This window comes from Protopterus annectens, chromosome 1.part2, assembly GCF_019279795.1.
Source record: "Protopterus annectens isolate FY-2018-M chromosome 1.part2, PAN1.0, whole genome shotgun sequence".
Classification (NCBI taxonomy): domain Eukaryota; kingdom Metazoa; phylum Chordata; order Ceratodontiformes; family Protopteridae; genus Protopterus; species Protopterus annectens.
In genome coordinates, this window is record NC_056727.1 from 972,273,977 (window position 1) to 972,298,797 (window position 24,821).

The following is a 24,821-nucleotide window of genomic DNA, read 5'->3' on the forward strand; positions in this document are numbered from 1 at the left end:
GGAAGCACCTGCTGTTTTCAGATGCAGAAAATGATGTTATCCTGGATGGCCTCAGACTGCATCACACAAGACCAAACCAAGGAGCACGCACATGGGACAGAGTGCAAAGGTCCAAACCAATGATATGAAAAACCAAAAACGGACCAGCACAACGATGATGCAGGCAAAAGTATATTAAAGACTGAATATCATAAAACCAAAATAAATGTTAAGCAAACCGGTTTCGGCTGAAAAAACAGCCTTCTTCAGTGCTAAAACAAAGTTGAGTAATTAGTTAAACAGCTTGAAACATCCTGGTATTTTATATATACACTCATTTAAAGAGATATTGCCAAAACAATTATATGGATTGTATCTGATGCATCCATCTCATAAAAAATAAAAATAAAGATGAAGAAATGAAGAAATATTAATAAAAAAGATTACATAAAAAAACATTGCATGAAAAACATAGCATGAAAAAGCAGGTTAACAATTATGCCATCTCATTTAATCCAGGTTTGAACAAAGCCCCTAGCCTGGTTATCCACATAGTTTCCATATTATTAAGTTTGTTGTGCCAACATGCTTTATAATTCCTATGCATTTGAATTTTATCAATGATAGTAAATTTAAAGACAGCCGTGGTATGTTGAATAGTATGTTTGTAAAGAGCATTGGACAGACGCTGGTTCCTAATGGCACTGAGGTATTCACTGATCCTCAGTTTAAATGGTCTGGACGTTTGACCAACATAAAATGATGAACAGGTGCATGTAGCTAAGTAAATGACCCAATCTGAACTGCAGTTGCCAAAAATGTTAATTTGATATTCTTTAGATGTATTCTTACTTGAAAATTCTTTGGTTTTAAGAATATGTTGACAGGCACTGCAGTGCCCACAAGGGAAGCAGCCAAGCAATGGGTCACCAAATAAAGTTGTTTGGACAGGTATTGCTGGTGTATACCTTTTGTAATGTGTCAACCTTGAATGTATAGTCCTACCCCTCCCGTATGAAAAAGCACATTTGTCTGGTAAAATCTCATTCAAAAATTCATGGGATTTAAGTATATCCCAATGTCTGTCAATGATTTGTCTGAATCTAAATGTATTGTTCCCAAAAATAGTAACAAATCTGATTGGCTGCCTAGGAATGGAATTTTCATTATGTTCCTTATTATGATATTGTAATAAGGTGGGTCGTGTCACAGGTTTAATTTGTTGAATGGTATGAGAGATCTGAAAACTGTGGGTAGGATAAGAACTGGGTTGGAACCACATATAATATATACATACATCAGTTCCTTAATAACTAAACATTTTTTACTTTGATGGACATCCTTACTGGCAGATTAAGGGGACGGCAATGTCTTTTGCCCCTATATATGCTGACCTTTTCATGGGATTTTTTGAGCAATAATTCATCTAAGATGTGGATCATAATTTATATATAAACAATCTTGACATCTGGAGGAGGTATTTAGATGACTGTTGGATGGTGTGGCGTGGGGATAAGGACCATGTGTCTGATTTTGTTAAATATCTTAACAACAACCCTTGGGATATACCAATTTACCTTAAACATTGAATATGAAGAGATTGTTTTCTTGGATGTTGTTGTTTCCAGACAGATGGATCATACTTTAGCTACACATGTACATAGGAAGTTTTCTCAGTATAACACATTGCTACATGCATCCAGCTCTCACCCCTGCCACATCATCAAAAATATCCATAAATCCCAATTTTTGCGTATGAAACGCATATGCTCATCACATGAACAATACGAAGCCTGTGCACAAGATTTGTCAGATAGGTTCATTGATCGTGGATATCCCAAATATCAGATCTCTCATACCATTCAACAAATTAAACCTGTGACACGACCCACCTTATTACAATATCATAATAAGGAACATAATGAAAATTCCATTCCTAGGCAGCCAATCAGATTTGTTACTACTGGGAACAATACATTTAGATTCAGACAAATCATTGACAGACATTGGGATATACTTAAATCCCATGAATTTTTGAATGAGATTTTACCAGACAAATGTGCTTTTTCATACAGGAGGGGTAGGACTATACATTCAAGGTTGACACATTACAAAAGGTATACACCAGCAATACCTGTCCAAACGACTTTATTTGGTGACCCATTGCTTGGCTGCTTCCCTTGTGGGCACTGCAGTGCCTGTCAACATATTCTTAAAACCAAAGAATTTTCAAGTAAGAATACATCTAAAGTATATCAAATTAACATTTTTGGCAACTGCAGTTCAGATTGGGTCATTTACTTAGCTACATGCACCTGTTCATCATTTTATGTTGGTCAAACATCTAGACCATTTAAACTGAGGATCAGTGAACACCTCAGTGCCATTAGGAACCAGCGTCTGTCCAATGCTCTTTACAAACATACTATTCAACATACCATGACTGTCTTTAAATTTACTATCATTGATAAAATTCAAATGCATAGGAATTATAAAGCAGGTTGGCACAACAAAATTAATAATATGGAAACTATATGGATAACCAGGCTAGGAGCTTTGTTCAAACCTGGATTAAATGAGATGGCATAATTGTTAACCTGCTTTTTCATGCCATGTTTTTCATGCAATGTTTTTTATGCAATCTTTTTATTAATATTTCTTCATTTCTTCATCTTTATTTTTATTTTTTATGAGATGGATGCATCAGATACAATCCACATAATTTTTTGGCAATATCTCTTTAGATGAGTGTATATATAAAATACCAGGATGTTTCAAGCTGTTTAACTAATTACTCAACTTTGTTTCAGCACTGAAGAAGGCTGTTTTTTCAGCCGAAACCGGTTTGCTTAACATTTATTTTGGTTTTATGATATTCAGTCTTTAATATACTTTTGCCTGCATCATCGTTGTGCTGGTCCGTTTTTGGTTTTTCATCTCAGACTGCATCACGACATTCTGCTGTCCAGGACCCACCAGAATTGTGAGCAATGTGCAGCACTGTGGGCTGACATCATCACAGTAGTCAACTGTGGAGGGCTACAGGACAGAAGCTATGAGCAAGTCCACCACAGGGTGACAGACATGCTAAATGCTGCATGGCTGCTGTGGCCAGGGACCGTGCTGCCACCGGTGGAGGGCCTGCAACAGTAGAACCACTCTTGGCCACAGAGGAATTCCTGGCAAACCTGGGATCAACTGCTAGCTACCAAGCATCCATCACCCCCCTACATCATGGAGGTGGGTACCACAGCATCCACAGCAGAGGAGCTTCCAGGTAAGCCTCCTGTGTTCATCATTGTAATACTGTATCAGTCATTGTGGCAGCCTCTGCATACTAGTACATGGATATTAGGTCAATCTGCATTGGGGAAAGTTGTTTAGAATGCACAGTTGTACACACACACTCAGAATGTCAGCAATGTAGGCAGTATCACAGTATCTACTGTACATGTTGATATACCCACATATTATCCTGTAACAATGCCATATTTGGTATTGCTGGGAATATTTTCCCCTCACATTTGTCTTGTACCCGGTGAGTCTGATACTGTTTTTGTAAGGATCTTATATACCCTGAGAATGTTAAGGGCTGCCATTTTGCTGTATACATAGGTCTATATCATATGGGCGAATCGCACAAATTGCGAACGCTCATAATATTGAACGTACCGGACCTCAAAGTGCTTTTTCTGAGATCCCGGTACAGTGAAAAATGGGATACTTGCCCTTTCCTCATTATAGTGCAATTTCAGAGTTGGAATATATATTTAGCGGTGGGTGTGGGGGGCACAGCTCCCCACAATAGCCAGTTCAAGGTCCGATACATTCAATATTATGAGCATTCGCAATTTGCGTGATTCGCTCATATGATATAGACCTGTATACACAACTATGTTTAGCCAGAGTACACTACTTGTATGTTAATTTTCAGAGGGGTTAACTGAAGTGCATTGAATCGATAATCACAGTAGTGTATGTGTAGGAGCTGTAACATATTTGCACTTTTGTGAAGGTCTATGCAGTCTGCTATAGAGGGGGCAATAGTATGCTCAAGATGGGTTCACTGTGTTTTAGGTGTAGGTCTATCACATACACTGACATATCACTTATCTCACAGGTGTACAATAGTGGCAACATTAACCAGACGTGGCTGCAGTGCATGTGGTTTAATTGGTCTATCTTGTCTGTGTATGTTGTAATTTGCTTGTGCTTTGTGCAAGGGATCAGAAATAAGATGAGATATGTGTAATGCAGTTTTGGTACCTCACCTGTATGTCACAGGTGACCATGTGGGTTGGAGTCTGTCCCCCTCACAACCTGATGTCAGTGTCTCATTGGACTCTGATGATAATGGTGGACATAGTGAGGCATAGGTGGGGTTGTTGGGGGCTGAATCTGACACATGGGTTGACATCCTACTTCCTCCCCCTTTGTCCCCGCACACAGTCAGTATGCCCACACATACCCAGTCCCCTGTGGCCATAGATATCGAACAATCAGAGTGTGGCGGCATTGAACAGGAGAGTGTGGCAACAATGGCATGAGTGAGTGTAGACACTAGCCATAGCCAGAGAGCTGGCGAAGTCCCACACAGGCAGATTGACAGGGGTGCTCAAAGGAGGACTGCCTCCCATCCACCACCTGTCACAGGTGTCACATCACTATTCACCCGATGCATGTTTCGGTCCATAATGGAGGCACAGGCATGTTCCGAATGCAACACCAGACAGATGCTCAGGATCATGGATGCATCACTGTCTGACATCCGTGACTCCCTGCACCACATTGGTGATGTCATGTATTGTTTCACTGATGTAGTGGACAGACAGTGGGGTGAGACATTGTCAGTCCTTGACCGTACCTTGTTTGTGCTAGAACATGTGGTGGGTGTAGGGCATTGGACATGTGGCCGTAGGTCAGCAACATCATCCACTGAGAGTCCACATGGCCTTGCACACTCACACCCCTGTAGTGGCAGTACCTCCAGCGCTATAGAAGGGAAAGTGCTGTCCACACCACAATGTGGCAGGCCATGGGCACGTGGTCCTAGGTGGTCCTATGAGGGACATGGGCCCAACAGACACCAGTCATTGTCAGCGACTAGTACTGCATATGACTCTGGGCATGGTGGTTCCAGTGCTACTCCTGGCAGAGCCAGTTCCTGTGTTCATGGCCGGAGACGGTGAACTGTCCATTCTGCCATGTATGGTTCACAGTTGTTCAACATACCACATGCAGGGCTAGCACATGGCTTGACTGTAAATGCACATACACTCATACATCACTGTCACATGCAGGACACCAAAAGACACACAACACACAGCACCTCTCCATGGCCAAGCTGACCACCACCCCTTCCTGACTCCTACACATGATGTCAACTGTTTGTCACAGCCTAGGCCTCTGACACTTCCACACTACACCCTGTGCATGTGATGATACCTGTGCCACATCCCTGCCATCCATACCATTGATGCAGGGACATGCAAATATGTGTCTGAAGCACAAGGTGACTATAGTACATTACATGACATCTAAGAAAAGAATGTTGGTAAGTCAGCTCCAAAGGCTAGGCACATGTAGGTACAAAAATTCAGGTAACTGTCGGTAATAATCCGATCCAATGTACTTAGTACCAAAAGTTGTAAAAACACTGCTTTATTCACCAACACAAAAGTAAAAGTAAAATGCTGCACCAGCGTTTTTCGTTCTGATAAATATCAGAACTTCTTCAGACAACCAACAACACTAGTTCAAAGCATTTTAAAACAAAGCACTAAGTTAAGGCAGATGTCGGTAATTACATTAATTGCTGTATCCCTTGAATTTAAAGCAATACACTCAAATAACTTCTTTTATGTAATACTGAACCAGAAGTTTTTTTAAAAGCCTGACCAAAATTGTCACTTAAATATTTTTTTACATTAAAAAAATGAAAAAAAATCATTGTTATAATGTTATCATATCATGTCTAAATTCTTCTACTTACATCTATACTCTAAAACTACACATAAGTACCACTAAAAAGGCATATATAATAAAACCTTAAACTATGCTGATGCTAGTAAGTATTGCTAAATACTGCTTACTTACAAAGCTGTGTTTTGGTTCTAATTACACCTTCAAGGGCCTTCAATGACAAACACCAACAGCAATAAGAATAATAATGACATGACATGTTGTAGTGCAGTTGTGTTATACCATGACAGATGCTGTATGCTGGGGTGTGTCATGAGTACACATCAAAGTGTTTGTACCATTTTTGCATTATGTTAGATTGATGGTGGTGTTGCAGACTGACAGGTATCTCTCAGAACTTTGCATGTTTCTGTTGCAGGGGTCTGAGTTGCTGTACCATGGAGACTTGGTGGCATTATAGTGGCTCAGGATGGCATAGTTGCAAAGCAGAAATATAATATCAGCAAGGTACGGCTGTACATGTGCATGGTTACCTAGCTGCACATGTGTGGAATAGTGTGTCAGGGGCAGTGGGGGCAGACAACATAATCCTGCATGCATACTCCATGACAACACATCCTACCCATGATACATGTCACCTGGGTGTTCAGTAGCTACAAATGTAGGTGGTGGCAGACAACATTTATGCCTAGGTAGATGTGGGCTATTTAGGGCCAGCAGCTACTCCCAGGTCCTTAACTCATTCAGGAGCTCAGGAAGTTTGCACTGTAACTTCCAATGGGTGGAGCCTAAGCCTTTTGACAGAATCAAATTATGTCCTCATATTTCAAACAAATGTTAACATCTCTGGAACCAGAGAGATTATGAAAGAAGGTTCTTAAACCAAATTTTATAAGTCAGAGTAAACACAGTAACTATTACATTTGTAATATTTTGTAAACACCTTAAAATATCTCAGCAACTATTCAAGTGGCACACATATTGTCAGCAGCATTTTATTCACCTAACTGAGAGCTTTCATATGAGGCTGAGGGGTTCTGTCTGTTACTTGGTTTCTGAGATACTTAGGAAAAAAAGTGAAAATTATAGCTATATAAATCAATATAATAAAAACAATAGTTAAAATATCTTTACCTGCACTAGACAGAGGTCAAATATTAATGCAGTTGAGTTTGCCATTATGTAAGCTTTAAGATGAAATCTTTTAAAACTTTGTACATACATGGTTTGGAGATTATTGATGCAAATTTGAACAGGCAATATATGACTCCTAGAGGCATCAGTAGGAGTTAACTGCAGATGCATCTGGAGGCATCACTTGGATGTAATGAGTTAAGAGTGGGTGTAATAGTCCTTTTTCCTACAGAGTAAATTTTCTGATAGTTCTTTTTTCATTACATAAAAAAGTTTTTTATTAAATTGTTTCATCTTTTCACTATGAAGATTTTGTGATCAGAGATAGAAACATGTATCATCATTTTTCTCTGTTCCTGTCACATATATTACTTTGTAAAACAGCTGTAGGGCATCATCATTAGGTAGTGAAGCATTCTGGGGGATTCAGAAAGGTTACCACAAAGTATACCCATTTTTTATTTTATAATGAATATTATGTAGTATACATCTCAGGGAAGAGGTGCTGTTAGTTTTTGTTTATGTGCTGTGGCTTTATCTGATTTTATTCTGGCTGCATACATTTTTCTCCTACTGTTTGTACCAGCTTTACTTATTACTTTCTGTTACTGGATCTCATTTCAGAAGGATTACAAGGTGAAACAAACTACAACATAACATCTAGATGTTCATAGTTTAGTACTAGGCTAACTGCCCTTGCAAGCCATTTTAAGCCTAGCCAATTATCCCTTGTGAGACTCAAACCCAGCACCTTGTGTTTGTAAGGCAAACACCTTAACCATTAGGCCACCATCCTAACCAGATTAAGAGCTTCCACTGAGATATGAACTCAGATCACTGGATTCAAAGTCCAGAGTGCTAACCATTACACCATGGAAGCAGCTCTCTGATACCACAAAAATGTTGCTAGTAACATGCCCGGTGTCAGGCCTACCTTCTTTTAGCAGACTTGGTACTACCATAATAAAAAAACAAATTAAATAGTTAAATGCACCTCTCTTGTGGTTGACAGACTAGAAGTAGAATATCTCAAAACAGCTTCAGAAGCAATTGCATACCCAATATCTATATTTCTAGATCGCTCTCTTCAAATAAATTATATTCCCCAAACTCTGGAAACATACCTCTCAGTTATCCAGATTTTCACTGAATGCCCAGATTTTTTACTCAGAGTTTTGGTCTGTTCTTCATTAAATTTGTGGTTTTATGGCAAATCATTGAAGACTGAAGTCACTAAATAATGACAAAATCTGTTACTCTATCAAATTTCTAAGTTCATAAGAAAAATATTTAAAATGTGTCCCTGATTTTAGGACATCCCCCCATTATTTTTACCTTTGCCTGGATTTCTTATGTTTAAGAGGTTGAGAGGTATGTCTGGAAACAATCTTGTTATTCCCTTACGTATTGGTTGAAAATCTGTAGAACTTGCATGCCACAGACGTAACTTGTTCCTTGTATACAAAATACTTGAAAAAAAATATGTTCACCTATACTTGATTAACAAGCTAACAGAGAATGTTACTTTCCATGATGTACAACGGATTTAGGCCAGGCCATAGCATAGAAACTACATTACTAACACCCATGAAAGACAAAATCAAAGTGATATGACCACATCCCTATTTTTCGGCTGATCCAAACCATTCAATACAGTATCTAATCCCATGCTGTTACTTAGACTGAAGGAACTCAACCTCACCAATAATCTGATTTAAAAATTACCCCAGCAACAGAACACAGTGTCTATGTTGGGCTGATGAAGATAATAGTAGGTGTACCACAAGGTTCGATAGTAGGACCTTTACTCTTTAATATTTATAAATAAAATGTATACAGTCTTGCACCCTGCAAATTTTAATCCAATAGATAGATGACTCAACACTAAAATTTGTCTGTTCAGTCAAACAACTCCAAGTTCATTGCTAGTTTTGTTTTACAAAAATTGAAAATTGTCTTGAACAATCTAACTTGATCTTAAATCCAGATAATACTAAACTAATGACATTTTTTTCATTTAAATCAACAATACAGCCATCAGCAACACTAGAACTGAGCTAGTACAAAATACAAAGCTACTGGAAAGTGATAACTAACCTGACTATAATTTGCTGAGGATCTGACAGTTCATCAGCCCAACACAAACACTGTGTTTGCAGTTGAAGTAACTTTTAATTTAGTGTAGTGTATTATTGGTGAGGTTGTTTAAGATTCACTTTTTTACAAATGTAAACCTTTCCTATCAGAATATGATGCAAGACCATACCTCAGACCTATCTGCTCCCCAGTCTTCTAGATGCCTCCTCAATTTTCATTAAATTACAATACTCTCAGCTAGCAAAACTGAAACAATTTTATAATAAAATTGCAAAATTTGCAACTAACCACATTAATTGAACACATCACTGTCTTGCACTTCAGTCCCTTAAATGGCTGGAGCTGCATAGTTTTTAGGCCTATACTCACTGGGTCATATGTTCATAGGTAAGTACTAGGTTAGCTGCTCTTGTGGGCCATTTTAAGCCTAGACAGTTTCCCTTTTTGTCCTTTAATTAACATATCCCATTTGGTTAGAGATTGACCTTATCCATTTCATGGTTGATAATCATACATTACCCTCTAATGAGAATAACTAGGATCGTACTATAGATAATTTGAGGGAACCCATGCATGGAATAATGTATTTTGGAGATGTCTCCGTCCATTAGTAGAATGGAGAGTGTCCTGAGGTAAATTTTCTGTTTCCCATACATAGATCCAAGTTGAGATTGAATATGAACATGGTTGCATTTTGTTTTATGTGGCTGGGGAGTCTGTTCCAGAGCAGTGGTGTGCTCTGTGAGATATACCTATCCCCCAGAACCATTTTGTTGATATTCCAGAAGAGGTTTAGATCCACTAACTGAGTATTTCTGATGTCATTTGACTTGCTGATGTGCAGTAAATCCATCAGTACCATGTTGGAGGATGCTTTGTAGGACAAAGACAGGTCACCTCTTAGCAGTCTGTATGATACACAGTATAGTAACAATGCTTTGAGTTGGTCCATTTAAGACATGTTGTTTATGCCTTGTATCCTTTTAGTAAAGTATCTCTGTGGGTGTTCGAGTTGTTGCATATATCTGGACAGATACACAGCAAAGGGGACATTATATTCAATGACTGGTCTAATCATGGCAGAATAAAGGGAGACAGTGACATCCCTAGATCTAGGCACAATCCATTTGTTTATAAGTTGTGCAATATAGAAGGACTTTCTTACAACAGTGGACACATGTTGGTCAAGAGTTAGGTCACTGTCCAAATAAGTTCCCAAATGTTGAACAAATGGATCAAATTTTATGGGTGAACTGTTAATGTGCTAGTTCCCTGGGATAGATGACTTCTCAAAGGATACAATAATGCATTTTTTGGCATTTAGTTTCAGTAATGATTTTGGTGCCAGTTATTTATTTGGGACAAACCTTCCTGCAGGATGGCTATGTCATTTTGGATTAAATGACTGCTCACTTCTAACTTGTATTCATCAGCAAATGTAGCCTGCCTTTGTCCTTTGGTATTGGCTTTTATTTTAGAAAAGTAAATGCCAAACAGGAGATGTCCAAGCACAGAAACCTGAGAGATGCCACTGGTGACTGGTCTCTTTGTGGAGGTAACTTCCCCCAGTTTGATTTCCTATATCCTATCTGCGAGCCACTTGGCGATCCAGTGGATAGATTACACTCACATTACAACTGCCCACAATATCCTCTACACCCCACATAGATGCCCTGCCATCAGCCAGTTATTAAACTGGTACACACCCCACAGATGCTTATTCTCACTGAACCAGCACTTAGTGGTATTTACATGAGGAAGGAAGTAGTATAAGCAATACAGAAAGCATGAAACGGCAAAATATCAAAACGGCATATAAGTGAATTCTTTCCCTGGGAAAGAAATTGCTTGTCCGCCTTCGTTATTTTGCCGTTTTTTTCACTGTAGTGTGATCTTGGAGTTGGTATATTTAAGTAGGGGGGTGGGGGGTGAAGCCCCCCAATTTATGTAATGTTTTAAAGTTTTTTTTTTTCTTTTTTGGAACAGCGATTTTTTTCCTTGGGAAAAAAAAATCACTGTTCGAAGTGTTCGGGATTGTAAGCTTTCGCTTACACTTATCAACAAAATAGGCCTGCCCTTGTACCAATCCCATTTTTTAGGTCTTCTCCTTCTTAAACAGTCAGATGCAATTAATCATATAAATCCTAACACTTTTTTCCTCCTAGTTACAGCTCTCAACTGACTTTTAGTAGTTTGGATAAAATGTGAAAATTCCTTATTTGATGTCTGCATAATAAAACCTAAAATGTTACTACACACACACATACACACACACACACACACACACACACACACACACACACACACACACACACACACAGTAAAATAATATTGAATATTCCATAGATGTGTGAGCTTACACGTTGTATGTACTATATCATACATGCAATATGGTGATCATCTGTTAAATTTTATATTCATATCAATGTTATAGTGTATATTTTACTGTTATTTCATGCTAACTTCCTGTGCAAGTGTATGTAATGTGGAGCTTTTCTCCGATGCCTCTGCTGATAAGGGGCTTTCCCAGTTGGATTTTCCTAGTAATCAAAGGGAAATCTCATTAATGTAATCCAGGGTACAATTAGGCAGTAATTAATGCTGGGTTGTGGGTATTTTCCCAAAAGTGTCAGAATAAGACCTCAAGAGTTCAGCCCAAGTAAACCAAAAAATGCACATCTGAGTAAATAATATTTAACCCACATTCACAGCATTAATTATTGCTCTGCCTTGGCCAATTCATTTTAAAAGACCCTCTACTGTTCTGTAGTCCCTCGTAATATATTATGCAAAAGTCGTTTAATCCTCTGGATTGACATATACTTCTGTATGCTTCTGCAATAATTAAATGCCTCTAAATTGTGCACTACATAAATGTAAATGTTTCCCAGCAATTATTAGGAATTTCATCTTTTTCATCAATGTTATACACTTGGAAATAAAATTCCTCAGCAGTCATTGTGTATAGTTTCTGGTTGCCCACTGACAATCCTGTCATCCAATATGCAGAGTCATGGAGACATCAGTGATTGCCTGAGCAACTGACAGTCCCATCATCCAATAGGCAGCGTCATGGAGATATCAGTGATTGCCTGAGCTACTGACAGTCCTGTTATCCAATAGGCATAGTCATAGAGATGTCAGTGATTGTGTGAGCTACTGGTAAGTGTCAGTGACCTCCTGATTTAGACAGTCCTGTCGTCCAACAGACACAGTCATGGAGACATCAGTGACCTTCTGAGCTACTGACAGTGCTGTCATCCAATGGGTAGAGTCATGGAGACGTTAGTGTTTGTCTGAGCCATTGACAGTCCTGTCATCCAGTAGGCAGAGTAATGGAGACATTGGTGATTGTCTGAGCTACTTGACGGTCTCATCATCCAATAGGCAGAGTCATGGGGACATCAGTGATTTCCTGAGCTATTGACAGTCCCTTCATCCAATAGGCCGAGTCATGGAGACATCAGTGATTGCCTGAGCTATTGACAGTCCTGTTATACAATAGGCATAGTCATAGAAATGTCAGTGATTGTGTGAGCTACTGACAGATGTCAGTGACTGCCTGAGTTAGATAGTCCTGTCATCCAACAGGCACAGTCGTGGAGATATCAGTGATCTTCTGAGCTACTGACAGTGCTGCCGTCTAATGGGCAGTGTCATGGAGATGTTAGTGTTTGTCTGAGCCACTGACAGTCCTGTCATCCAGTAAGCAGAGTAATGGAGACATTGGTGATTATCTGAGATACTGACAGTCCCATCATCCAATAGGCAGAGTCATGGAGACATCAATGACTGCCTGAGCTACTGACAGTCCTGTCATCCAATAGGAAGAGTCATGGAGACATCAATGATTGCCTGAGCTAATGACAGTCCCGTCATCCAATAGGCAGAGTCATGGAGACATCAGTGATTGCCTCAGCTACTGACAGTCCCACTGTCTGAGGTGCTGTTCCCACTCATAAACACACTGGCCTTCCATGATATCAGTCTCACTGCTCAATGCAGCTGCTCTGACATACAATATATATTTGTTTTTACTAGCCTTGTTTGCAGTGTACATGGAAAAGCTTTATTTAAAGCAAGTATAACAGTTTAAAGAGTAATGCCTTCATGTCATTTTTCTGCTTGTAATGGCAGTTCTCCTTGCTAGTATATGCAAGCTGACAGGAATGCGAGATCAATTGCTGGTTTATTATTATTTATTTTTTTTTATCAGCTTCAACTTTTATGTTTATTATAAGTGCCCAGTGTGTGGTACTTGAGGGACATGGATTTAAGACGATGGTTATACTGTTAAGTTCACCCTACACAAGTGAGAAATGGTTACAAGACATAAAAGCACTTCATAACTAAACATATTCTAAAAGGATCACTAGGCTTTTTGTCAGTGACTGTGTCTCATTCAAGTAGATTTTTAAGAAATGTTATCCTAGCATGACAGGGATGCTCACTGGTGGCATGATGCAGTTTGTGGGATAACATAACAGACATAACTTTAAAACTGACATTAGCAGCTAAGCATTCATGAAAGGTAATGGAAAAAATTATATTTCTCCAGCAAAATGATGGAAGTTCAAAATTCATTTTGGAAATCATTGCTCTCATTACTCTAGATATGTAATCTCACAGAAACGAAGGACTTGAAAATTTGTGTTTGAGGGTAACCATTTTTTTCTACACAAACTGTTTTTGTTGCATGGTACACTAGAGGAAACAAGTCAATGATGAAAACTACAGGTGTAGCCAGGAATTTAGAAAATGTACTCAGAGGTGTAGAGTAGCCCCCCCCCCCCCACACACACACACACACAGGATTCCATTCATACTTCTCAACCTCTTAGAACAAGAAATCTGTACACAGCCATAAATAAAAGTGGTGCAAATGCCCAAAAATAGGGACAAATTTTAAATATTGCTCTTACAAACTTAGAAAGTTGATAGAATAACAGGTTTTGCATTCACATGAATTTTCTGAAGGGTATGAAGTCTGAAACTCAAATGTCTCTCATTATTTTCTAAACCAGACAGTCTGCAGACATATGTACAGTTGAGAGGTATGATTTTATTCCAACCACCTCAAGGTATTGTCAATCAGTCAACGCCCTCATATTCCTTTCAATGTGTGACAGACATCCTTGAGTGACTTTTGATTAACAGTGTAGCAGTGTAACAAAATTCACATTAACAGTTCTGTTAATCATGTAACATTGTGACAAACTTCCATATAACCTCACTGTAGCCAGTTCCATGAATATCATAATAGCACTTTCACACTCAGTAGTTAAAGAAATGTGTCACAAACATGGGGTTTTGTGCCTATCAACCTAGAGAGAAATGTGCAGCCACATGGAATGTTTGGTGTCTTGTGAACTTTGTCTGTGTATCTAGGGCGTACAGTACTGAAAAAGGGCATTTTCATCCCCATAGTGTCTTTTTTTACATTTCTTTACATTCCAGGAAAAAAAGAAAGATACACAACATAAAAATCAGAGGTGAAGCTGGCTTTGCTAAAGCCCTGAAACCCCCATTGTGAAACAGGTGAGGTAGAGGCTGTCCTCTGGTTTGAGGATCTTAATAATCTGTACCATTACTGATATATGACTTAAAGATCCAAAAGGTATATCATAAATTGCAGAGTATAACCACTTTTATCATTGCAGACTTGTTGGGATAGGTGGTGCTGTATCAGTCTTTGTAAAAGAGCATCTAAAATCCAGAAACCAAGACAACTCAGGACTAGAAAGTGCTCTTACAATAACTCATATTATTTAGTACCATTGGATATAGTATTATATGAAACAACCAGACATTGTCAATGCCACCAGCAGAGTGAAAAAATGGTAATATGAGTGAATTTAGCTACCTAAGCAATGACTGGGTAAACTATTAAGTATGAAATAAATATACCAGCATATTAATTGTTTACGGGACACAACATCTGTAACAAACATATTGAAGTTCAGCTGTGGATGGCAAAATTTTGCATCTCTATTATACTGTTAAATCTGATAATTAAAACAGATTATGGATACTTTCATCTTCAATCTAACTGGAAGGTCAAACACAATGTAAACATGTTGATCATGATACAGAATGTCTGATGTTTTATTTTACCTTATCTGTCAATAGAATAGCTCGTTTGTTTATGCACTATCATTAGTATGTATGTATGCGAGAAACTCAAACGAGTGACAAATACTGAGTGACATCATGAAGGTGTGACCTCATATTTGTGAGACTCACATTTGGTTGAATTTAAGTTTTAAGTGTAGGTATGTAGGAGCAGTAGGCAGGAAAAGGAAAGTTTGACTCTAAAGGCAGTGGTTTTAAAAATGTGCAAGCATGATTTACAGAGAGCAGTGTATATGTGCGAGTGTTCATGGGTTAGGTAAGGATATCAATTTAGTGTTGTGCCTCATTTGGTGTTGTGGGTGTTCTGTGTCCTATTGCTTTGATTAGTGGTACTGTTAGGAAGAGTTTTTTTATTAATGTAATGTGAAGAGTTACGGCTGGGGTAAAGTTAAGCTTAGGGCTGCAGTTAGTACATGAGTTAGGTTGTGCTCCTAACCCTATAATTCATTTTTGACTATTCTTCTTAGATATAAAGGTGGGAAATGGTCTTGGGATAACCAAATATACTGATGACTACAAACTAGGTAACACAATTAGCTCAGTAAAGAATGACTGAGTTTTCCCAAGTTTAAAAAAAAATACATACCCAGTGCAGTAGTAATGATCTCCACTTCAAATGCCAGCAAATCTACAAGCAAGAGACTTTGCAAAATAGACATAAGTTATGATTACAAAACAAACAGTATAATTATATGAAATGACATTATCATTAAATACCTACAGACAACAGTAGATAATTTAAACTTTGACCAGTGTATATCTACCAGACTCAGGAAAGCATATTCTGTAGCAAATCTAACTCTAAAGGGTAAGTGTAGGAAAGTACAGTTTTGTACCTACCATAAATGTAGATGTTCGAGTGTACACCCTGCTGCAGTCAACACACTTGGGTTATCCTGTCGTCAGGCGGTCCCGCAATCGGCCCGAATTCCAAAGTCTTGGTCCGGCGTCAGTTGCTGTCGCTCCTTCCCTGACGTCAGAGCGCCAGGGGTATATAAGAGGCATCCGACGCCATTTTCTTCAGTTTTTCTTGCCCCAGATGTCAGGTGCCCCCCCAAAAGGTGGTCAGTAGATAGTACCAATAATAAAAGTTTAGCACAAACAAAACATACGTCCAGCTATAAGCAAATACACCACAAAGGTTGTATCAGATTTTAAGGTATAGAAAGGTTTCAGTTAGGTCAGAGGGGATGGAGGGAGGGTAACCTGGACTGCAGCAGGGTGTACACTCGAACATCTACATTTATGGTAGGTACAAAACTGTACTATGTTCATCGTGCTACCCTGCTGCAGTCATCACACTTGGGTTGAATCCCAAAGCTAAGGATGGGAGGTGGAGTCAAACAGGGTTAGAGGAGGCTAGAAGGCCCTGCAAAACTGCAGTGGTGAAGCCAGCTCTAGTCTTAGAGTAAAGTGGTAAGTGATGGTGTTTGGTGAAGGTGTGTACTGAACTCCAAGTTGCAGCTTCCAGAATATCCTTGGTTGGCACTGCCCTGAGGAAGGCTGAAGATGTAGCTGCTGCCCTGGTAAGGTGGGGCCTTATGCTAGCAGGAACTGGTTTTCCATGATGGGTGTAGCAAAAACGTATGCAATGTCCTATCCATTTGGAAATGGTCTGTTTTGAGATAGCCTTTCCTTGTGATGCTGTAGCATAGGATACAAAAAGCTGGTCAGATTTTCTGAAAATCTTAGTTTTATCCAAGTAGTAACATAGTCGCCTGTGAATGTCCAAAGAGTGCAGGAGTCTTTCTCCTTTGTTCTGTGGATTTGGGAAGAAGGTGGGCAAATGTATGGTTTGATTTAGAGCCACACTGGATACCACCTTTGGCATAAATGAGGGGTTAGTTCGTAGAGAAACTCTGTCTTGAAAAATGAGGAAAGGCTCTACTGCCATTAGTGCCTGTAACTCTGAGACTCTTCTGGCTGAAGTAATTGCTAGCAGCAGGGCAGTCTTCCATGATATAAACTTTAAATCAGCTGAGAAAGCTGGCTGAAAAGGTGGCAGCGTAAGTTTTTCCAGAACAAAGTTGAGGTCCCAAGTTGGTGTTGGTGCTCTCCTGGGAGGCCTAATGTTTTTGGCCCCTCTGAGGTACTGCCTTAGAAGTAGATGTGAAAATAAGGGAGGATCCATGTTGTAGTGAGCTGAAATAGCTGAGGCGTGGATTTTAATAGATGAAAAAGAAAGTCCTTTGTGTAACATCTCAGTTAAATATTGTAGAATCTGAGGTATGTCCGGCTCAAGGGGATTTTGGCCTTTAGCTTGGTTCCAGGCGCAAAATCTTTTCCATTTGTCTAAGTAGGCTTTCCTGGTGCTGGGCCTCCTGGCCTCCAGAATGACATCCATAACAGCTTGTGAAAGAGGAGCTGGCTGGTTGCTTAGGTGATTTGCCATGCAGCCAAATTTAAGGTTTTGAGCTAGCTGTGTAGAATCTGACTGTCTTGCTGTGTGAGCAGATGAGGAATTTGTGGTAAAATCCGTGGTGAGCCATGGGCCATGTTCCTTAGTAGTGGGTACCAGTGCTGGCGTGGCCAGTCTGGGGCAATGAGTATCATGTGGGGTCTCTCCATTCTGACTTTCAGCAGCACCTTTGTGAGAAGGGGCAATGGAGGAAAGGCATATACTGTCAACATTTTCCAACTGAATGAGAGTGCGTCCACTTTCCAAGCTTGATGGTGAAATGTCCTTGTGCAAAATTTTGATAGCTGATAGTTTTGGCAGTTGGCAAACAGGTCTATGTCTGGGCGCCCCCATTTTTGAGTTATCATTGCAAATACTTGTGGATCCAGTTTCCACTCGTGGGGATCCATGATGTTCCTGCTTAGGTCGTCTGCCAATGTGTTCTTTTTTCCTGGCAGGAATTGTGTTTGTAATTGAACTTGGTAAGCCAGTGCTGTGTTCCACAAGGTCATTGCTTGCCTGCATAGAGGGCAGGAGTGTGTACCCCCTTGCTTGTTTATGTACAACATTACTGTGGTGTTGTCTGTCCTTATTATAAGCTGTCCTGGAAGCAAGAGGCCCTTGAAGGCTGTCAGAGCATTCTGTACAGCTAGCATTTATTTTTGATTGATGTGCAGATTTCTTTGATCTGTAGTCCATATGCCTTGAACGCACTGTCCTGCCATGTGTGCCCCCAGGCATAGTCCGATGCATCTGTTGTCATAGTTTGCCTGGCTGGGGGTAAGGTGAAAGGCTTACCCTTGTTGAGGTGACACGCCTGTGACCACCATAGAAACTCCTGTTGAAGGTAGGGAATGACAGGTACCATTGTTTCCAAGCTGTGGCTGTGTTCAGTCCATACGCTTTTCAGGTACCATTGTAATTTCCTCATATGCATTTTTGCAAATGGTATTAGTAGTATGCAAGATGCCATGAAGCCCAAGGCCTGCAGAATTTTTCTTGCAGGGAGTTGGGTCTTTGTTGCCATTATTTTGAAGTATTGAGTTAGTTGTAGTTGTTTGTCTGGTGTCAGATAAGCCATCCTGGCCATTGTATTCAAGCTGGCACCCAGGAATGTCATATTTTGTGAGGGCACTAGTTTTGATTTCTTTTCATTTACTGTGTACCCTATGCAACTTAGAAGGTGTTTTACAAACGCCAGATGTTGTAAGAGAATGTCCTTGCTTTCTGCTTGGATGAGGCAGTCATCCAGGTATGGGTATATTTGAATTCCTCTTTGTCTGCAGTAGGCAATTACTGGTGCCAGGCATTTTGGGAAGACCCTGGGCACAGTAGATAAGCCAAAGGGCAGTGCAGAGAATTGGTAATGGGTTGAACCTGAAATGAAACAGAGGTATCTTCTGCAATGTTGTCTGATAGGGACACGCAGGTATGCCTCCTTGAGGTCCAACATTACTAGCCAAGCCTTCTTGCCCAACATGGGAAGAAGCTGCTGTAGTGTTAGCATCTTGTATTTGGGTACTTGCAAGTAGGTGTTTAGAACTGAAAGGTCCAGAATGGGTCTCCATGCATTGTCCTTTCTGGGGACTAGAAAGAGCCTTGAATAAAATCCTTGGCCTTGCTCCTGTGTAGGTACCAGCAGAATGGCTCTCATGTCCATGAGAGCTGTAATTTGTTTTTGTGCCTCTGCCCATTGATTTTGTGGCAGGTTTGGCATTCCTTTTATCCTTGTCAAGGTGTGGAAATGGAATCTGTATCCTTGTGAGATAATGTCTAGGACCCATTTGTCCTTTGTGATGATGTGCCAGTTGTCTGCAAAAAGTGCTAATTTTCCTCCCAAGGGAGCTGCCAAAAGAGCTTTGCTTGGCAGTTTGAGGTTTAAGTCATTGTGTTTGTCTTCTAGTAGTTTGGGGCCTGTCTTCTCCTCCCTTCTGTGTTGCAGTGCCCCATTGGCAAGGTTTGTAAGGGATTTGTGCTTGACCTCTGCCCCTTGGGCATCTGTATTTACCCCTCTGTGGTCTGTCAGAAGCTGGAAAGGACCAATCTTTTGTTGACCACATTCTGCTGAAGCGTGGGGGTTGTACCTGTAAGAAATCTTTGACCGTCTGCATAGATTTTGCCTTATCCTCCATTTTCTTTAAAACCTCTTCTGCTTTAACCCCAAATAAGACATTCTGCTGTAAGGGTACATTTAATAACTTTGCTTTAACATGATCAGGCAGAATTTGTTCCTTTAACCAAGCATGCCTACGTATAACAGACCCAGTAACAGCTGCTCTACAGGAAGCTTCCAAGGAATCAAATCCACATTGTAAAGTATGTTTGCCCACCTGTTCAGCTGCATGCAACAGATCCTGCATTTCCTTGAATTCAGACTGTTGAGGGTGTGTGCTCATCTTTTGTTTTAATTGAGACATTAGGAATTGCTGGTATTTCAGCATGTGAAATTGACAATTTAGTGCTCTCATAGCTAGAGTAGCTGAGGTGTAAACCTTCTTCCCCCACCTATCTAGTGCTCTGGAGTCCCTTTCAGAAGGTACAGGATTTTTAGCCATAGAAGCCTTAGCCCCTTTGGGACCCTGGGAGATTGTCTCTGGGTCAGCAACAGGACTTTTGTAAAGGAATTTGTGTGAGTCAGGCACTCTATAATATCTGTCTGGTTTGGCTGGAACAGGAGGCAGAGAATCTGGATTTAGACTAGATTCTAAGTAAACATTATCCACAATGTCTAAAACTGGAGGGATAGCAAGTGGTCTGGGCTGGGGGAGTAAAAGAAACTCTCGGAGCCTTTTCTTTGAGTCGGAGTAGTCCTGACCTTTCCAGTGGAAATGTTCCCTCATGGCATGCAAGGTTTCCTCAAAGGAATAGTCTTCAGGGGGAGAAGCTGAGGGAATGGAATCTTCAGCATCAGAATCTTCATAAGGGGGAAAGGAGTAATCCTGTTCCTCAGAGGAGCCTGAGGAAATAGACACTTGATCAGAGGAGGCATAATCCTCCTCTTGTCTAGGCCTTTTGTCTGGGGGGGGGTTGGGAACCCCTGATCAAAGAAATCAAATCTTCAGCCATTTTAAGCATCTGTTTCTTAGGCATGGGGCCTTGTACTGGAGGCTGATGTGCAGTCCTTTTTGGTTTTAGAGGAGTCTTAAGCTTAGCATAAGATTTTATGGTGAGAGTAGTCGGTCTGAAGACACCTTCTGTGACCGAAGGTGTTTCCACAGCACCAGCTTCTCCTTCTGCAATGTTGTCGGTAGAGCCTAAAGAAAATGGCTGCGACGGCCTAGTACTCTCTGCTTGAGAATCCAAAGCGGTCTGGGGTTCCAATTCTGCGGTAGCCAGGGGCTGCATAGGTGCCTCACTGAAAACCGGAGAATGACGGCATAGTGTAATTAAATTTCCTACCGAAGTAGTGTCATGCGAAATCAAAGCATCACTTTATAGTTTGCTTATTGAACCTAGCACAAAACTGATAACCAGTGACGTTGTGGTCTGGTCCTAGGCAAGGTATACAATAGGAATGAAAGTCCTTATGAGGTATTTGCTTCCCACAAGAAATGCAATTGTGAACTTTTTCTGACATCGGACTGAGGCAAGAAAAGGTTCCCCAATGGGGTACTTAGCTTTGAAGACTTCGGACTGAAATTCGATTTGAAAATCTCAGCTTTCGGCTGACCGGCACTTGCGGACTGCTTCTGCTTTGGGCACCGCGCGGCAAGAAAGACTGAAGAAAATGGCATCAAATGCCTCTTATATACCCCTGGCGCACTGACGTCAGGGAAGAAGTGACAGCAACTGACGCCAGACCAAGACTTTGGAATTCGGGCCGACTGTGGGACCGCCTGACGACAGGATAACCCAAGTGTGATGACTGCAGCAGGGTAACACGATGAACATCTGCAGGGAGATCATTAGTCTGACTCATTATTGAATACAGAACCATGTCTCCTAGCCTTCTACCATGCCACATGAAAGAGCTTGAAGTGGCAGAAAAGCTGAAGTATTCAGAAAGGCTACAGCAAATGAGTCATTATATTCAGTTCCTTATAGGTTTCCATTTGATAATATATGTCTAGTCTGTAAGGCAACGTCTGACCCAGTTCTGTTTGAAAGCCTGTGCTTTAAATGTACTGTAGAAGGAAAAACACTAGATCATGTGACATAGTACTAAAATAAATAACAATAACAAGAAAGAAAGAAAAATATGACAGATACTGTACATAATGCCTCTTGATGTTATGGAATAAGTTTGTTACAGACAGAAGAGATCAGATTTCAAAGTAATCGTGATCCATATGCAAGAAGTGGAAAATGTCAGCATGGGCTTACAGCAATCAAGCATTTTGAAGGCAGTTATATTTAAAGCCACTATAACCATTTAAACACTTATACAGCTATGATTACATAAATACATAATTAAATAAACAAATAATATAGCATGGAATGCATTTCCCATTCATCTTAATGTAAAATGTATATTTAACTTCACACACAGTTATTCGACAACATTGCTCCTCTAAATCATCCCCCTAGAACTAAAATTCATTCTTATTAGAATGAATAAAGGTAAAATTTAAGAGTAACACTGCAGCTAGCTAGTAAGAAAATGATATTTCTGGCAAAATGGACCCAGTCCTACTATGTAAACAAAAATAAATTACCTAAAAGCATAACTAAACTACATGCTAACAATCATAACATAACCCCCACTATAATACCAAAATACATACAAAAACTGTTGCTGTGAAAACAGATTAAAAATGATCTCAGAACTATGCTACATGGTCAACAACAAAATATTATGTTCAGAAAAACACACACCAACAACCCAAAGCCCTGTATAAACTTAGACAATTTACATATCCAGCTAAAGTTAGGGGACATTCTAACATGAAAACGCAGAAGAATGGATAAGTGAAATAAGTGAGGGTCTAATTTGTATGTCACCTGAAATACTTTGTACTGAAGGAGTAGAGAACTGGATTCATGATTTTTTACTTCATCACTTGTTATGAATTGTGTTCCCTAAACCTACAGTACAAGACAAGTGCTCAGACAACAGCTGAATGAATGGCAAGCAAAATGATGTAAAGTGATTAAAAATGGAGTTGTACATAAGCATATGCATTGCAATATATTAACATGTGTTAGTCTATATACATGAAGGGGCTCTAGGATTCTTGGTCAATGGACACTAGACTGGATTTGCTCTGGACCATACTTTTTTTTTTATCAAACTTGTCAGTAAACTAAATATTTGTGCTTCCTGTTACACTCACTTCTGAGCATTTTCTTACTTCAAGGTCACCAAACGTTTGAGTAAGCAGAAAACATGACCAAAGCAGCTAGGTGAGGGTGCGTCTCATTCTACGTTCTCTTGATCAGATGTCTAGCTCCCATTTGAATGCATTTGAATTTATTTTATGATGCTGCTAATATTCTGACTCATTGCTGTATGTCCATGACAAGTAAGGTAGGATTAATGTGCTAATGTAATCATTTACTTCCTTGCTTCCACAGAAAATGTTATACGAATTGTTTCACAACATACTGAATTAATTCAAATAAGGTATCATTAACATTTATTAACTCTGCAAGGGCATAAATAAGGTAATTACAGCATTTGTGTAAAGATAAAAGAGTCATGGTACCAAAACCTGTTGGTGAGAATATTAAATAGTTGGTTTTAATTGTCAACCTTCTGACTGGTTTTGCCTATATAGATTAATCCTTTTGGTGATTTTTTTTTATTGAATTTGACTATTTCTGTTTGCACAGAAGAAATATACGTATGAACTACTGTGTCTATGAATAAACAGCTTATTGTAATGACATTATGAATTTTTATGACTGACACTAATTTTCTACTCAATATTAATGTGGATTTTGAAGAAGTCATAAGATAGAAGCAATGAAGTATTGAAGCTGTTTCCAATCACATTTTAAAGGCTACAGCAAGCAAAAATGAAAGTGAACCTGACATTCTGCTACTTCTGTATGAAAGATCCGGAGTTAACGAGCAATACTTTTTGTTGCAATATTCTGACAGAGAAATATATTCAGTTTAAAATGGATCTAAAAGGACTATATTTAGGAAAAAAATATCTGTTTTGGGGCATTCCAGCATAAGAACCAGATTCAGTGCAAGTCAGGGAAATTAATTTTTGGACAGGTTTACAGATTTCATAGAATAGTCTACAACACATGATAAATAGCCTCATTTGTTCAGAAGAGAAGCATTTAATGATACTTTGAGCTTGTATTTTTGCCCCAAAAATCACTTGAGGTTTTTAACAAAAAAAGCTGATTTAATCAACAACAACAAAAAAAAAAACCACAGAAAACAGAGAAAACTGCCAAGATTTCTGGGACCATGACAACAAATCTTGAGGGCATTCACATGCTAGAGGACCAATTTATAGAGGCTGTACTCAGTAAGAAGGATCAACTTCACAGCCCCTCCAAATCTAGAAATTCCATGCAATAACAGTGAAGTTAGATGCTGTAAAATGTAAATAAAAATATGTATGAAGCTGCGGTGGTGCAGCGGTAGCATTATCGCCTCACAGCAAGAGGTTCTCCCATTCGTTTCTCGGCTGGAGCGCCTTCTGTGTGGAGTCTGCATGCCCTCCCCACAGTCAAGTGGCATTCAAAAGACATGCATGAATGGGCGTGCCTTCGTTGAAGATTGGGCGTCGAGCTGGCACCTCAGCACCGTAAAAATCTACTGCCAATCATTAGCGGACTGGAGTTCCTCTGTGGCGACCCCTAACTGGGAAAAGCCAGAAGAAGAAGAACATGAGGCAATAACAGCTATAGGGCAGTTAAACAAATTGGTGGTCCAATGTAGTTTCACTTGAAACCAAATTAAGAAAACTGCAGGCAAAGAATGCCTTTTGTTATTAATGTATTGGTTAGGGAGCAAAATACCCACCTCCCATGCAGGGATCTGTGTCACTTATATACCTACCACTAATGTAATCTGCTCTGGGTTTGCTACAGCCTGTAATAAGGAGAAATCCTTCTTCCAGCAGCCCAGTTAGAGGAATCAGCATTTTTGGCAAACTTTCTGAAAAATATTGATTCATAAAGCTGGCCTTCAAAGACTTCATAGATGTCAAGATTGGAAATATCACTTTTTGTGAACTGTTCCCAGGAAAAAAAT

At 39.7% G+C, this 24,821-nt stretch overlaps 1 protein-coding gene and 1 non-coding gene across 2 annotated transcripts in view; one reads left to right on the forward strand and one right to left on the reverse strand.

Annotated features, from left to right (window-relative positions):
- Positions 1–24,821, forward strand: part of FNDC5 (fibronectin type III domain containing 5) — a 1,974,149-nt gene that overhangs the window by 1,565,323 nt on the left and 384,005 nt on the right. The window lies entirely within an intron of this gene.
- On the reverse strand, positions 7,844–7,915 carry TRNAQ-UUG. Its single transcript has one exon. It is a non-coding gene; the product is annotated as a tRNA-Gln (tRNA).